At 40.1% G+C, this 12,170-nt stretch overlaps 1 long non-coding RNA gene across 1 annotated transcript in view; it reads left to right on the top strand.

Annotated features, from left to right (window-relative positions):
* The first annotated feature begins 370 nt into the window (after nucleotides 1-370).
* The window catches only part of LOC142478356 (uncharacterized), a 52,203-nt gene continuing 40,403 nt past the window's right edge, over nucleotides 371-12,170 (top strand). The window contains exon 1 of the long non-coding RNA XR_012793103.1: nucleotides 371-482. This is a non-coding gene — a long non-coding RNA (uncharacterized LOC142478356). The remainder of the gene's footprint in view (nucleotides 483-12,170) is intronic.

Raw genomic sequence — 12,170 nt, 5'->3', positions numbered from 1 at the left:
CCTCCCTGGGATAACTATAACCTTCACCCTCCCCCTCTACCAACAACAAACCGGGTAGTGGCGGGTAACCCCTTCATTACCTTAGCGGTTAGCCGCTAAGGTTTTGAAGCTCTGTTTTTATTTAAAATGTATTAACATAGGATTGAAGCAGGTGGTGTCTGGAGCTGAACTTCATTAATTTCAGAACCGGCAAGTTTAATTCGCTTGTGTCACGTGCCCAGGACATTTAAACTTTGCAGAGATACCGGCACCCCATATCGAGGCTTGTAACTCGGGAAGCAGGGGGTCTCTGGGGCTGAAATTAATGCGGTTCAGGTTCAGAGACTGTGATAATAATTTTTTTTTTTTTTTTTAAACAGGGCAATCGCCTGTAAAAGCTGTGCAGGGAGATGCAATTCTTACAGAATACAGGCAGATCGCACCCGCAGATCTTAGAAAAAGAAACTGCTAAGTCGATAGGCATGGCATTTTTCTACCGAAAGGTAACTGGCTTACGAGAAATCTTTCTGAATACCATGATAACACACAGGTCAAACCATGAGGTAGGAACATACTGTACCAACCCGATTGATATGGCAGCGAGCTTATCGGAGCTACCTACACAGGGCCCTAAGCGGGAGAAACTGTGCTCTTAATCAAAGCATAATGACTGTAGGACTTTGGGCTCTCAAAATATCTTGAATATGAATAAAAATAAAGAAAAATCTATGTTGCTCTTGTACCAAGTGTCATAATCAAGAGTGAAACTCCAAAAATAATTTTTGGGGGAATTGTGCATTATACATGATTAGTAAAATCACCCAGATTTAACCCGTCCCACCTGCTTCTTTCCTTTGTTCATATTGGTATATATACTATACTGTATATCCGGCCGCTCCTCCTTCTCTTACCGTGCACCCCAAAACTGGAACATTCTACCGGAGACTCTCACAGCCGCCACCAGTCTAAGTTCTTTCAAAACTAAAGCTGTCTCACATTTTAGTCTGGTCTGTAACTGTTACATACGCCTATAATATATATTATCTCTAACTGTGCATGCCATGTCTGGTATATAATGTATAACCCTGTTTACTTATGTAACTGTATTTGCAACCATGTATTACAGTATTTGTCTTAACTATGTGCCCAGGACATACTTAAAAACGAGAGGTAACGCTCAATGTATTACTTCCTTGAAAAACATTTTTATAAATAAATAAATTAAATATACCAATACTGTATGAATAAAAGAAAGAAACAGATGGGACGGATTTAATCCGCGTGGTTTTACTAAAGTATTTATACATTATTGCTAACATTACTTTGTAACCTAAGTAAGTCTGTATCTGCTCCATTTGACTCATGCTGCTGTGTGCTATATTGTGCTGTGCTGTGCATAGTTTGTATCCTCTTCCTTCTTTTTCCTGGTTAGTTTTCCAACTGGGAGAGGAGGGATGGATAATGGTGAGGAAAACCCCTTTTATTGGCATAACCCACACATTCGTATAACCATACTAAAGAAACCAAAACAGTTAAATGTTTGCTTTAAGTATAATTCCCTTTATTTTGTAAAATAAGTGGTATCCTAAACATCTTACTTATTTCGCAACCCATATTTTTAAAGTTTTTATATTAAGAAACAGAATACAAAATTACAGGGGGTATATCACAAAATGTTGTTTAAATGATCAATTGTATCTTCCCTAAAAATGCAGCACTAATTTGAACCCTAGAATTAATTAATCAGAATGAAGTTATTTAACATCACAACCACATAACAATAGCATGGCTGTGCACCTCTCTTGTGTAGTAAATATAAGTTATTTCACATGCATCGTAAATTCATAGAGGTCCAATCCCACTTTGTTGTTGTGGGCCAATACCTAAAAAATACTCAAGAGCACAATACCCTGTCTGCAGATGTCATTATACTAACTGTTAGTAAATGTAGATTAAGTTTGTTCCTGAAATGGAATACAGAATATGTACATTAAAAGTGATGTAACCAGATAAACTATGATCTCAGATTTATACCATCATGTTAGCCTGGATCAGATATCTTGCATATTGAGCCATCTGATCTGGGAATCAAACAGGTAGCCATCCTGCATCAAATGACATACTGTATAATGTAGATACATGATCTGAAAGGGTTTATTTCAGTTTGACTTTTGTGTTGACATTGGAGGGTCACAGTCAAGCATTTTCCATTGTACAGTGGGGTACATACAGTACTGTATCTTAGATACCAATGTTAATGATTAAGTAACACATATTATAATGTGCAAAATTCTGGTAACAGTACTGTATGTTAGTTGAGAATTAGAAATACAGGTCAATAACATACTGTAATAGCAATCTGTACTTCAGTCTAGATTCTCCTAGTGAATCCGGTTGAACTTGTGAATACCATGCTGGCTACAGTAGATCTTACCCAATAGTAAATAGATTCCCCAAAAATCCAGTTGTTTCTCATCACTGTTAAGTTTTCAAAGAGCCAGCCATTCCATAGCGAAATATTGGCAGTGACATGCTTGAAATATTAAATGATAACCTTTAGAAAAAATACACAGATGTGTATGATACATTTTAAAACTCTTAGACATGGTAGCCAAATGCTTTAAAAGGTTGTCCTTCTCTGATCTCTAGAAACTAAAAATATTTTGGGAAACGTTGGGTCAGCAGAGATCAGGAAAGTAAGGCCTGGCCTCAGGGTTCAGATGCAGGTAATATATATATATATATATATATATATATATATATATATATATATATATATATATATATATATATAATTATTTTATTATTATTTTTTTATGGTGATTGTTGCTTTAACAGACCTAAACCAATATGACTGATGAATGGGATGAAACATTCAGAAAGTTTTTTTAATATGGAAAAACTGCACATTGAAGGACGTTTAAATAAAAACAAAATGAGTCAGAATGGTTGAAATCTAATTTAGAAAATAGAATAATTAGAGCATTATACAATAACAGAACTTCTGCATAAAAAAATGTGAGCTCACTAGGTGATATCAGGCATCCCTAAACAATCATCAATATGAAAGAGAGACACTTATGTTGGTCACACAAATGGACATTGATTTTTCAATAAATTGGAATGCAAAGCCAAGATCAATCCTGCGATATCTTTCCTCTTGAGAGACAATTTCTCGCTTATACTTGGCAATGCACATCTGATCTTAAAGCATAAGGATCAAACCGGTGATGTGAAATCATCAGACCACAAAAGTAAATAGGTTATCGTGGAAGAGAACAGACCAGAACATAAATGCGGCTTGCTGCATGGCCAGTATTATGGAAGGATTATGGTTTTTAATATTACAGTATGAATATAGTAATTTATTATGGAATGTGAAAGTTAAAAATTGTGAGTAGCAACATACTGTATATTAGCTATTCGGGTTGAATGTATAATGTGTTCCAGTGGCTCCCCCAACATTTTTGTATTAAAAACTGACTTTTTCATTATATAGTGCAAAATTGTGGCCAGTTTGGTAATCCAAAAGTCGGGTTTTGTTTTATTTAATGGCCAACAGGAATATTCTTTAAATATTACATTATAATAATAATGTACAAGGTTTTTGAAACCACATGCACTGTAGTTCAGTTGCCACTGGAATATTAAGTGGAGAATGGACAGTATGTCACTATTTATAATAATCCACTGTGCAGATTTACCAAGCTCTAATCATATTCAATAAGTGAATTACTTAAAAAGTTCTCTCTCATTTCTACTTCAACAAAAGTTTTCAGAATGAAATAGAAAAAGTGCCTAGCAAAGACAGGGAAATGGGTTAAACAAATCTGAGGCCTAAGAAGAAATAAATAAGGGCTGTGGCAGGATGAGGGTTGTACTGTAGATCGCAGGTAGAGATGAGCTATCCATTCAGAATCTGTTCTGTGGTGTAAAATCCTTCGGCAGATTGTTCCAGTTTTAATCCCTTTAGTTGAATCCAAAACCATCATCGGATACAGTCCGCTGGTGAATTTTAACAATCCGATCTGTGGATTCAGCAATCCAGGGATTAGATTGTCGGTGATAAAAGAAATCTGGAAAAGACAAATCGGCCCTTTTTGAGACAGATTCATGGAAATTCATGGGCCAAAGGAACCGGACGATCCGAGGCGGATCCAAATCAGCAAAAAAAATCTGCCTATGTCTAATCGCAGGCAAATTCCACAATATATGCCACTGCAAACCTGTGACGGTTCAGGGGATTCCTGCTTCCCAATGTGTCCCCGTCACCCCTGTTCTCCCTGCCTCTAACCTTTCTCCTCTGCCTCCTCGTTCATCTCTCCCTTCCTCCTCCCGCACCCGTTCCTCTGCGGCCTGTCCGGACGCATGCCCAGCTGTCACGTGCGTTCCCCGCAAGGTGCACACTAATCCCCAAACACCCGATCCCCTCCGTGGCACTCTCTGCTTGTGGTGCCTCTCTATTCCCTCTCCTCTCACATTACCTCCTTCTGTCGCTCCTCCTGCCCCCTCGCCGTCCTTGGCGAGCGCCCCCACGGCGCGACGCTCCTCACGCTCCCTGGCACACACTGTGCGCGCGCATCCAACCCTTACAGAGGGTGCGTGCACATGCTCCACTTGTAGGTCTTCCCTGAGCTCTGGTTCCACCCCTCATAGTGTGCAAGCCATATCCCTGTCTGATTCACCTGACTCCTCCCCCACTCCTTCTGACCTATCGCTGCAACCCCTCACTCAACCCTCTGCTCCTCCTCTCTCTCCCATTGGTGCTCCCTCCTATATAATCCCTGTCTGTCCTCTAACTCATTGCTCTGCATAGCTTCTTGTGACCCCTGTGTGTGCAGTCTCTATGCTGGGCTCTCCTGTCTCTTTCAGTGCTGGTTCCTGTCCCTGTTTACCTTTGGATCTCCCTGGCTTGAACTCTGCTTTGAATTGGATTACCCTGCTTTCTCCTGCCTTTGGATCCTGCATTCGGATACAACTATGCTGCCCTCTCCTATCCTCGAACACTGGCTTACGGACTCTACCACGTTGCTCTCTATTACCCCTGAACTCTGGCACATGGACATTACCATCCAAACTCTGATATCCTGGACATTGCAAGTATCTGTTAACCTTTTCTCAACAGTGTTAAAACCTTACCCACCTCAGTACTGGGGACTGGGCAGGTCTCCGGGCATACAGGCGTTACAAAACCCCGTATGCTGTACTAAAGATGCATCTACTGCAGTGGAAGAGGTTTCTGCAATTAATAGGAAGGACACAGTCGTGAAAATGGTATTCCAGCAAAAAAGGAATCTTCTTTTGTGGGATTCTATTGTATAGATTTGGGAGCAGGTAGTGCGGGAAAGCAGGAGCTAAGGTATCTACCTGGAGCTATAGCTCAGAGGGATAGGGAACACATTATGAGAATTGTTATGGCAGCATGACAGGAGGGAGAGGTAGATGTCATTGTCCACCTATCGACTAATGCCCTGGCTAGGACTGAAGTGTAGGAGGAGTTTAGGAATTTAGGGTCACCTCTTAGGCAGGTAGCATCCTCAAATTTGTTTTAGAGTTATTGCCAGTATAAAGGAATGCAGAAGACTGGACTCTTCACACCAGGTACTTGAATGTGTGGTTGAGGGGGGCAGTGAAATGAGCCAGAAAAAAATCCATATGCCCAACACTGCAAGTGGTAGCAATTCAGTGAGATATTACAGAAGGAAACATATCCAGGTGAACAAAAGGTAGATTCAATAGGGAAAAGATCAACATAGGGAGAAAGAGGGATGTAATGAGGAAACAAAGGTTAGCTAGATGAAGCTGATATGGCTCTTTTACAACTTTTAGGAAATGAAAGCAGGTTCAGATGAGGTGGACAGAGGCAGCCAATCAGTGAATACAGCATCTAGTTCAGGCCTGCGCAACTGGTAAAGCGAGAAGGGCCGAACTGCTCCAAGGAAAACAGATTCGTGCCGCACGAGTAAATTAATCATCATTATATCTCCCCCAGCACCTCGCACCATCATCATCCTCATATCTCCCCCAGCACCCATCATCATCCTCATATCTGCCCCAGCACCCCTCATCTTCATATATCTCCCCCAGCACCCCTAATCCTCATATCTCCCCCTGCACCCCTCATCATCAACCTTTGCGAGACTCACCCTCTATCTCACACCCCCATCTCTTCCCCTCACCCATACACAATACCCCCTATCCACAAAACACACAATACCCCCCTGCAGACCACACACATCCCACCCCCCTGCACTTCACCTCCCCCGCCCTGCACCTCACCTCCCCATCCTGCACCTCACCTCCCCCCCTCTGCACCTCACCTTACTCCCCCCCCTACACCTCACATCATGACAGCGGCACAGCAGGCCAGACTAGCACACTCGCGAGCAGCGGGCACAGGAAGTGCTACACGCAAAGAGCGTGCAGTCCAGAGAGCAGGCTCGAGGGGGGGGGGAGGAGGGGGAGAGCGGGCTCACGGGCGGGGTGAAAGCGGGCTCGTGAGGGGAAAAGCAGGCTCGTGGGATGGAGAGCAGGGTTTGGAGAGAGGAGGACGGGGAAAGTCGCCGCAGGCCGCACAATGAGTGCAGGGGGCCGCATGTGGTCCGCAGGTCGCGTGTTGTGCAGGCCTAATCTAGTTGGTCATTTAGGACCAACCAGAAAAGAAAAGGTTCAAAACAAATAGATAACAAAAACCAGTATGTAAGTGCACCTGTAACTTAAAATAAAGTGCACTAAAGGAGGATGTGGAGTTTAAAAGAAAAAACTATGGGGGGATACCGAACATAGCACCCCGCTTAAGGCCCACTCGGAAGTGAACGCAGCTTCCTGCCGAGTGGCCACAGCGTGGGTGTACTCTGCTCGATGCCGGTAGGGGTGAGTTGTGGGGAGGGGGAAAGGATGCCGTATCGGGCCTGGGGCTTTTTTTCCCTGACATGGGCCCGGCCCCGGGTGGCTGGGCCCCCTGACTAACCGGGCCTGGGACGCCAATCCCGGCAGACCCACCCTGTTTGCAGCCCTGACCACTGTGGGAAATGTGAGCAGGTGGTCTCTTTGCAGTCCCAGATTGCTGATCTGCAGAGGTAATTTGCAATATTTAGAAATATTGACCATCTTGAAAAGAGGTTAGTGCTCACTGAGCAGGCCCTGGCTGGGACTAGTGGTGCCGAGGGTGGAGCTGTGAGTGAGGAACAGTTAGGTAGCTGGGTAACAGATAGAAGGGGAAGCAGGGGGAAGAGGAAGAGGCAGGCCAGTTATGAGCTGACCCATCCCAACAGATTTACCATATTGAGTGAAGATATTGGGAGTATTAGGGCAGGAATGCTGAGGCTGGAGGAGACTGATTCCTCTAGTAGCCAGTGGAATAGTTCCTCGAGCACAAATGGGACTCAGGATACTCAGAAACCGAGAAAGATTGTGGTGGCAGGGGACTCCATTATTAGGAAGGTAGATACAGTAGGGCAATTTGGTGCCATTTTTTGCTATGACCACATGAATCAAACAGTTTGTTGTCTCCTGGGGGCTTCAGTTCAGCACATTGCGGATCGCGTAGACAGATTGGGAAGAGCTAGGAATGACCCAGCAGTCTTGGTACACATTGGCACTAATGACATAGAGAAATGGAGGGTCCTAAAAAATTATTTAGGGATCTAGATCACAAGCTTAAGGCAAGGACCTCCAAGGTAGTATTTTCTGAAATACTACCAGTGCCATGCGCTACCCCAGGGAGACAGTCGGAGGTTAGGAATGCATGGCTAAGAAAGTGGTTTAGGAAAGAGAGTTTGGGGTTTTTAGAGCACTGAGACTCCTTTTCTGGACTTCTAAAGACTAAATCCAATTGGAGTAGAAAGGCAGGAGAAGATAAGATAATAGTACAGGCTGAAAAAAAACTTAAATGCATGCTTTCTAATGCAAGAAGCCTGACAGATAAAACGGGGGAGCTTGAATTAATAGCTGCAAGGGAGCAGTATGATATCATAGGCCTTACTGAAACATGGTGGGATGAAACACATGGCTGGGCAGTTCATTTAGAGGGTTATTCCCTTTTTCGGAAGGATTAAGCAAATAGAAGAGGAAGTGGAGTATGCTTATATGTTAAACCAGATCTAAAACCTATTACTGTATAAGGGAAGATGTTTATGAAGGGAATTATGAAAATGTAGAGACCTTGTGCATAGAAATTAGCATTGGAGGTAAATGTATAAAGACAATGTTTGTAGGGTTATGCTATAAACCACCAAATATCTGTGAGATTGAGGAAGCTAAAATACCTTTGCAAATGGAAAAGGCATCAAAACTAGGTCATGCTTGCATAATTGGTGATTTTAATTATTCAAATATAGACTGGATGAGATTAGCATTACAAAAAACAGGTTTTTGGGGGTGGTTAAAGACAATTTAATTATCCAAATAATTGAGGAAGCAACCAAGAGAGGGGCAATACTGGATTTGGTAATATGAAACAATGCAGAAGTAATAACAAATATTCACGTCTGGGAACATTTGGGAAACAGTGATCATAACATGGTCTCATTTGAAATAAGATATCAAAAACCATATTACATGGGTTCAACAAAGACTTTACATTTTAGAAAGGAAGATTTTAAGAAATCCAGGAATAATCGACAATGAATACATTGGGATGATGTTTTTGCAGGGAAAAATGTGGAAGATAAATGGGCAGTTTTTAAAAGCATTGTTACAAAAGCACACTTATCAGTGTACTGTATACCCTTGGGTAATAAATATAAAAGAAACAAGTCTAAACCAATGTGGCTAAATGAACAGGCAGGGGAGAAAATAGAAAAGAAGAGACAGTCATTTAGATTCTTAAAAGGTCAGAAGGGATGAAGACATCATATCAGAATTATAAGGAATGTAAGAAAAGTTGGAAAAGGCAATTAAATTAGCAACAATTGAAATTGAAAAAAGGATTGCAATAGAAAGTAAGATCAACCCTAAAAAGTTCTGTAAGTACCTAAATAACTAAACAAAAAAATCAAAGAAAATATAGGGCCCTTTCAGTGTGAGATGGGTAGGCAAATTGTTGGTGATAAGGTAAAAAGCAGAGGTATTAAACAAATTCTTTGCCTCTGTATTTACCAGAGAAGAATCAATTGCAATAGTAGTGCTGCAGGAGGAAACCACAACCTCTCTATTAAGAACAATTGCTTAACTGAGGAAGAAGTTAATAGGCGGCTTGATAAAATTAAAGTTCTTAAGCAGCTAAATTCAGTAATAGCCAAACCATTCATTTAATATTCAAGGACTCGTTTCCACAGGCTCACACACAAGATTGGCGTAAAGCAGACGTGGTGCCTATATTTAAAAAGGGTGTTAGATCACAGCCAGGGAATTACAGACCTCTAAGCCTAACATCAACAGTGGGGAAGCTACTTGAAGGTTTAGTACAGGATAATATTCAGGAATACCTAATGGAAAACACTATTATTAGTAATAGCCACCATGGATTTATGAAGGATAGATCATGCCAAACTAACCTTATTAGTTTCTTTGAGGAGGTAAGTAGGAATTTAGACCAGGTTATGCAGTTGATGTGGTCTACTTAGATTTTGCAAAGGCTTTTAATATGATTCCACACAAGAGGTTAGTGTACAAAATAAAGCAAATTGGACTAGGTAGAAATATTTGCACCTGCATTTAAAACTGTTGGAGGATAGACAACAGAGAGTTATAATAAATGGAACTTTTTCTGGTTGGGATAAAGTTGTGAGTGGAGTACCTCAAAGATTGGTACTGGGACTCATGCTTTTTAACTTATTTTTTTAATGATGTTGAGATTGGCAGAGAGCAAAGTATCATCTTTTCTGCTGACACTGAATTGTGTAAGGTAATAAAATCAGAGCAGGGTGTAGTTTCTCTCCTTAAGGACTTGGATAGACTGGAAACGTGGGCAGGTAAATGGCAGATGAGGTTTAATACAGATATATGTAAGGTTATGAATGTGGAAAACAAGAATAAACAGGCAACTTAAAAATTAAATGGGGATAAATTAGGAGAATCATTGATGGAGAAAGATTTAGGAGTGCTTGTAGAAAGCAAGCTTACAGTAGCAGTAGTGCCCAAAGTCATGCAGTAGCTGCAAAGGCAAACAAGATCTTATCTTGCATTCAACAGGCAATGGATGGAAGTAAACACGAGTATGCCCTTTTATAAAGTATTAGTGAGACCACACCTTGAATATGGAGTACAATTTTGGGCACCACTCCATAGAAAAGACATTATGGAACTAGACAAAATGCAGAGAAAAGCCACCAAATTAATAAATACATATAAATACATATACAGCGATATACAGTACCAAATAAGTAAACACGTGAAAGATGTTGATCCGATGAGTAATCTGATTGCCAATATTTGGACTCCAGAAGGAATTTATTTTTCCCCTTTTGAGATATCATTGAATGATATTTCACTGTTTTTTTTTTTTTTTGCATTTCTCTGAATCAAAATACAGTAAATACAAATATAAGATAAAGTATCTGTTGTCTAAATGTAGCCTAGGTTGAACTTGATGCATATATGTCATTTTTCATCACTATCTACTATGTAACTATGTATTTTGAACTGTGTCCACGTCTTTACTATTTCTGGGTCTTTTTTTATTTGTTCATTTTTATTACGTTAATCCTTATTTTCTTTTGCTTTACGCAATTGTACATGCTTTACTCATTGTTATGCATGTTTTCCAAATTGGACATTGTTGTATTTATTTTTCTTCTGTATGTTGTGTACTTTGAACAATACCATAAAGAATTTACAGCAAAAAAAGTTGCTATCAATGTATTATAAAATTAACATATTCAAATAAATTTCCTCCATATAATGATATTAACAATAATAATAATAATAATAATAAAAATAATAATAATAATATTAGCTACATTAATGACTGTTATACATGAAATTTCTTTTCATTAACTAAAGGGAAGATTTGATAGTTTGTGGACCTGTGGAAAATATGCTATACTCTGAAAACATAGTAATGAAATACTGCCCTCTTGTGGAAATATTAAAGATTCAAAGCAAAAAACAAAAACAGTATTAACAATGATAGGGTAAATCCACAAAAATCAGGGCAAGTAACGTTTGTAATCTACTGTAAACAGTTAATGGGCATTAGCTTCCCTGAGTTTAATGTAGATCCAAAAAGCTAATTTTATGCAAAAACAAAGGCGGTTAGGGCCCTCATTTGCATATAGCTAACACTTCGTTAGCCGGTTAAGGTTAGGTTAAAACACCCCGGCGCCAGCTGCCATTAACGCTGTCTTGCGTTAGCCAAATTATAAGGATGTTGCCAGCTATATATTGCAATGCAATGTAATATATACGTGGGAACTGTCTGTACAAAATAGGTAGCCAAGAGGTTAATACAAATACTGAATGTCATAGAGGTAAAACCCCTATGGTGTACAAGGTTTTAAATGGCCTCCTTACTCCCCCCCCCAGGTGAATTAAACTCCCTCCCGAGGGGAACCTCCCCACATAATCAACATCCCAACCTCCCCAAACAAACCTATCCCCCTCTACAGTACTGGATATTAGCCCTACTAGCCAAAGGTGGCTAACAGGGCTAAAGGCCAATAGAAATCCAATATATAGTGACACCCCAAGCAATATTAAAAATACAATGACACATATAATGGGTGTATATTTCTATATATTAGTTCACAAATACCTAGGTGTACAAAATAGGAGAAAAGGAAAGTAGGAGGGGCGGAGGCAAAATATATAGTTGTATGTCTGAAAAATTGGATTTATAACAATGGTAACTATTGCACTCACACGGGAATCTCTTTATAAGAAGCACATTTCCTTAGATTGTCAGATCTCTGTGGCAGTTCCTTTCCTATTGTCTGACTTTTCTGCGCTTATTGTAGTATTATAATTCTGTGTACTGTATTGTCTTTGTAAAGCGCTGAGTACACTATATAACTAAAGAAATACATATGTATAATAGTGTCGTTAAATGATCACCTTACAGTACCTGGAATAACCACTGTCATAGGAGCTTTGATACTCCTGTTCCTTCTAGCTTCAATACAGAAACCACATTTCAAGGAAAGATAAAAGTAAAAATAGTGTAGATCTTTTTTCATTTTCTAATTTGAAAAGGAATTGTATTTACATCGATTTAAAAAGTTTGCGCTTTAGTAACAGATGATGTAGGAAAC

The sequence above is a fragment of the Ascaphus truei genome, chromosome 2 (genome assembly GCF_040206685.1).
Source record: "Ascaphus truei isolate aAscTru1 chromosome 2, aAscTru1.hap1, whole genome shotgun sequence".
NCBI lineage: Eukaryota > Metazoa > Chordata > Amphibia > Anura > Ascaphidae > Ascaphus > Ascaphus truei.
The sequence above is the reverse complement of the archived record's forward strand: the minus strand, read 5'-3'. Positions and strand labels throughout refer to the sequence as shown.